Below are 6,000 nucleotides of genomic sequence, written 5' to 3'. Positions count from 1 at the left end.
TAGCATACTTATCTTTTCTTTGCTCTGTTTCCAGGTCCAAGCTTTTTCTGCATTTTGCAACAGGATGGTCCATCACATAATATAAAATCTATCAAGTTTACTTGCATTATTCGTCGCCACATTCATTTATCTGAGTGGTCGTATGCCGGGCCAAATTAGGCTATTTTGGATGGCGCTCATGAACTGCACAGTAAATCTATATTACAACTCCAGCAATCTATGGTAGCCTTCTCTGCATATTATATTGTGACTTTCTTTTAATAGCAAAAAAAGTACCATGTGGTATAGTAACTAGCACCCTTAAAACTAGCATCACTTTATTTTAGGCCATTAGCATCTAGCAGATTGTAGTGGCGTAGATAAATATAATGCTATTGTTTGTACTGCTTAGCACCACAATCTTCATTTGTACAGTTAGCCCACAGTAATTTTTCGTGAGAATTGTATTATGAGGTTTGATTAGAGAGTACAGCTTACCATGATTTTGTCCAGTTTGGTTGCAGTTTCTTTATTTTTGCATGACAGATATTGGACCCTGGGCTTGGCCGTCTTCTTTGGAGATTAGCCATCATTTTCTGATCATTTCATTAAGGTTCTGATTTATAGCATTGACAATGTACGCTAATGTTGTTCTTCCAGGAAATTGTTGCCTACCCTGTACGTGTAGAGAGGCAGCATCGGAAGCAAAGAGTTGCGCTGACTAATTGCTTCCGTGTGTCACAAAAAATGGTGGTACTATCGACTTTGAGAACATGATGCTACCAAATTACAGCACAGAAGGAGTAGTGGAGCCAATGGTGAAAAGAATAGGAGTTATTAGAGTGTGGAGAGGCTGCTAGAATAGGAGTTATTAGAGTGTGGAGAGGCTGCTAGAATAGGAGTTATTAGAGTGGTACCATATGTATGCAAATGGAGAGCTAGCCATCATTTTATAGGGGCAACCAACCAATAGACAAGAGTGTAGTGTACTTTGCCCCGGCTCTCCGGCCAAGCTGGCTCCGCCACTGCTATGTTGTCCATGGAAGAAAGGAATTACCTCTGAGGATAAGCTATTCGGTTTAGTCATTGATGATTAGGGAAATTAAGCTAAATACACTGCAATCAAGTGTAAAAAACAGATTGTTGTTCAAAAACTCGCAAACCATGTATCTACTTACCAATAGGGAAATTATACTCTATTTAGAACTCTACAAACAAGTATCACTTTGTTGTTCTTTTATGTGTTTACTTGGAACATGTCAAATATTCTAAAGATGCCCTGGTTGTAATTATTTCGCAATATTTTACAAATGAGTAACTATTTCTTAATCAACTTATCAATAGTCAACATTAATAGCCATTAGATGAAGAATTTCTCATCATTTTCATACTTCAATGGAAAAAGTTAAAGAGCAAGAAAAGAAAAAATATAAATTTATTTCACCCATGCTATTAATGCAAACGCTTCAAAGTTTACAATTTTAGTATGTGGATGTTATTTATAAGTTGTCTATTGAAGTGATTATTAATACTAGCCCGTGCAGATGCACGAGTTCACGACTAGTGAAAATAATTGGACACTTCGTGAACCAACTCCTAAGCCAACTCCGAAGAAAAGGGGTATTCTATTTCTTAGTCTTGAAGATATGCAAGAGGCAAAGAAATCTATGAAAGAAAAATGTATTAAAACTGAAGATGTTAAGAATTTACCACCTATTGAAGAAATACATGGTCTTAATTTGCCGTCTTTTGAAGAAATACATGGTCTTGATAACCCGACACAGGTAGTAAAGGCAAATTCTCTCCATAGATTCGATAAATGTGAAATCCCATTTACTAAGTTTGCTAGCCCATGCTTGGATGAGTTTGATGACTTTATGGTTAAATAAGAAAACTTCAATGCTTATGTTGGTAGACAATTGAAACACAATGCAGATATGCTTGAACACTTGGGTGATTATATGGCTAATGTTAAAGGTGAACTTAAACTTATCAGTAAGCATGCTTCTATGGTTACCACTCAAGTAGAACAAATACTTAAAGCTCAGAATGATTTGCTCAATGAATTAAATAATAAGAAGAATGATAATTGAGGGAGTCCTGGATTAGGGGGTGTCCGGATGGCCGGACTATACCTTCAGCCGGACTCCTGGACTATGAAGATACAAGATTGAAGACTTCGTCCCGTGTCCAGAAGGGACTTTCCTTGGCGTGGAAGGCAAGCTTGGCGATACGGATATGTAGATCTCCTACCATTGTAACCGACTTTGTGTAACCCTAACCCTCTCCGGTGTCTATATAAACCGGAGGGTTTTAGTCCGTAGGACAACATACAGAACAACAATCATACCATAGGCTAGCTTCTAGGGTTTAGCCTCTCCGATCTCGTGGTAGATCTACTCTTGTACTACCCATATCATCAATATTAATCAAGCAGGACGTAGGGTTTTACCTCCATCAAGAGGGCCCGAACCTGGGTAAAACTTCGTGTCCCTTGCCTCCTGTTACCATCCGGCCTAGACACACAGTTCGGGACCCCCTACCCGAGATCCGCCGGTTTTGACACCGACATTGGTGCTTTCATTAAGAGTTCCTCTGTGTCGTCGCCGTCAGGCTTGATGGCTCCTACGATCATCAATAGCGATGCAGTCCAGGGTGAGACCTTCCTCCCCGGACAGATCTTCGTCTTCGGCGGCTTCGCACTGCGGGCCAATTCACTTGGCCATCTAGAGCAGATCGAAAGCTATGCCCCTGGCCGTCATGTCAGATTTGGAAGTTTAAACTACACGGCTGACATCCGCGGGGACTTGATCCTCGACGGATTTGAGCCACTGCCGAGCGCGCCGCACTGTCACGACGAGCATGATCTAGCTCTGCCGCCGAACAATGCCCTGGAGGCTGCACCCGCATCGGCTTCGACCCTTAATTCGGAGCCAACTGCGCCTATCGAGGATGGGTGGTTGGACGCCGCCTCGAGGGCTGCGATCCCAGCGGCGATCGAGCCGAACACCAGCCCCGCACTCCACGAGACTCGTGACTCCAAGGAGCCGGACTCCTCTCCGGACTCCGAACCCTCCGCGCCCCTGTCGATCGAATCCGATTGGGCGCTGATCATGGAGTTTACTGCCGCGGACATCTTTCAGCACTCGCCTTTCGGCGATATTCTGAAGACACTAAAGTCTCTCTCTTTATCAGGAGAGCCCTGGCCGGACTACTGTCAGCAAGGTTGGGATACGGACGATGAAGAAATTCAAAACCCACCCACCACCCACTTTGTAGCCACTGTCGACGATTTAACCGACATGCTCGACTTCGACTTCGAAGACATCGACGGTATGGACGCCGATGCAGGAGACGATGAAGAACCAGCGCCTATTGGGCCCTGGAAAGCCACCTCATCATATGACATATACATGGTGGACACCCCAAAAGAAGGAGATGGCGATGGAATAGCGGAGGATGACCCCTCCAAGAAACAGCCTAAGCGCTGGCGTTAGCGGCGCCGCTCAAAATCCTGCCAAAGAAAATACGGTGATTCCAGCACGGGAGATAATAATACTCCGGAGAGTGCCGAAGAAAACCCCCTCCAGCAAGATTCAGCACAGGAGGATGGAGAAGCCAGCCCTCACGAGAGAGCGGCAGGCAGAGAGGTCGAGGACGATAACTATACGCCTCCCTCCGAAGACGAGGCAAGCCTCGACGATGACGAATTCGTCGTGCCAAAGGATCCCGTCGAGTAAGAGCGTTTTCAACGCAGGCTTATGGCCACGGCAAGAAGCCTCAAGAAAAAACAGCAACAACTTAGAGCTGATCAAGATTTGCTAGTCGACAGATGGACTGAAGTCCTTGCGGCCGAAGAGCATAAACTCGAACGCCCCTCCAAGAGCTACCCAAAGCGCAGGTTGCTACCCCGATTAGAGGAGGAAGCACGTAAACCTACATCACCAGCACTTGATACGGCCGACCGGCCACCTCGTGGCCGCGACAGAGAGGCCTCTCGGCCCTCCACTCAAGCCGCACCCCGTACCAAGGCACGGGAAAATGCGCCAGACCTGCGAGATATGTTGGAGGACAAGGCAAGGCAAACAAGATCGATCTACGAATCGCGTGGGCGCCCCACGACTTGAGACGGTAACTGTCACACCGGACACAAATCCGGTAGGGCCGAACACAGTAGACAAAGCTCATTGGAGCTACGTCGTGATATAGCCCAGTACAGAGGCGCCGCACACCCACTATGCTTCACAGACGAAGTAATGGATCATCAAATCCCCGAGGGTTTCAAACCGGTAAACATCGAATCATATGATGGCACAACAGATCCGGCGGTATGAATCGAGGATTATCTCCTTCATATCCACATGGCCGCGGCGATGATCTCCACACCATCAAATACCTCCCACTCAAGCTTAAAGGACCAGCTCGGCATTGGCTTAACAGCTTGCCGGCAGGATCAATTGGTTGTTGGGAGAACCTAGAAGCCGCATTCCTCGAAAATTTCCAGGGCACTTATGTGCGACCACCAGACGCCGATGACCTAAGCCACGTAATTCAGCAGCCAGAGGAATCAGCCAGGCAATTCTGGACACGGTTCCTAACAAAGAAAAATAAAATAGTCGACTGTCCGGACGCAAAGGCCCTAGAAGCCTTCAAGCACAATATCCGTGACGAGTGGCTTGCCCGGCACCTTGGACAGGAAAAGCTGAAATCTATGGCAGCACTCACGACACTCATGACCCGCTTTTGCATGGGAGAAGACAGCTGGCTTGCTCGTAGCAACAACATGACCAAGAACCCTGGTAATTCGGATACTAGGGACAGTAGTGGCAGGTCGCGTCGCAACAAGCAGAAGCATCGCATTAACGGCGACAACGCTGAGGATACGACAGTTAATGCCGGATTTAGAGGCTATAAATCTGGTCAGCGGAAAAAGCCATTCAAAAGAAATCCTAGGGGCCCGTCCAGTTTGGACCGAATACTCGGCTGCTTGTGCCAGATACATGGCACCCCCGAAAAGCCGGCCAATCACACCAACAGGGATTGTTGGGTGTTCAAGCAGGCATGCAAGTTAAATGCCAAAAATACAGACAAGGGGCTGCATAGAGATGACGACGAAGAGCCCCGGCCGCCGAATAACAGTGGACAGAAGGATTTCCCCCCACAAGTGCGGACGGTGAACATGATATACGCAACCCACATCCCCAAGAGGGAGCGGAAGCGCGCGTTAAGGGACGTATACGCGGTAGAGCCAGTCGCCCCAAAGTTCAACCCATGGTCCTCCTGCCTGATCACCTTTGATCGAAGGGACCATCCCACTAGCACCCGTCATGGAGGATTTGCTGCATTGGTTCTAGACCCAATTATTGACGGATTTCATCTCACTAGAGTCCTTATGGACGGCGGCAGCAGCCTGAACCTGCTTTACTAGGATACAGTACGGAAAATGGGCATAGATCCCTCGAGGATTAAGCCCACCAAAATGACCTTTAAAGGCGTAATACCAGGTGTAGAGGCCAACTGTACAGGCTCAGTCACACTTGAAGTGATCTTCGGATCCCCGGATAATTTCCGAAGAGAGGAGTTAATCTTCGACATAGTCCCATTCCGCAGTGGCTATCACGCACTGCTCGGGTGAACCGCATTCACCAAGTTCAATGCGGTACCGCTCTACGCATACCTTAAGCTCAAGATGCCAGGCCCTCGAGGAGTAATTACGGTCAATGGAAACACCGAACGCTCCCTCCGAACGGAGGAGCACACGGTGGCCCTTGCAGCGGAAGTACAAATCAGCCTCTCCAGGCAGTTCTCCAGTCCGGCCATTAAACGTCCGGACACCGTCAAGCGCGCCCGGAGTATCCTACAACAAGACCGCCTGGCACGTTCCGAGCAGGCGTAGCAATGCGGCCCCAACCCCAGCCCTCGCAAACATGCGACACCAGTGCTTCACGTATATAACTACGCTCTAGAAATACCATGGGTACAGGGGGAGGGGCACTATCACGGCACGCCTGAAACACGGCT

This window comes from Triticum aestivum, chromosome 3A (assembly GCF_018294505.1).
Source record: "Triticum aestivum cultivar Chinese Spring chromosome 3A, IWGSC CS RefSeq v2.1, whole genome shotgun sequence".
Classification (NCBI taxonomy): domain Eukaryota; kingdom Viridiplantae; phylum Streptophyta; class Magnoliopsida; order Poales; family Poaceae; genus Triticum; species Triticum aestivum.
This window is presented reverse-complemented; position numbering follows the sequence as displayed.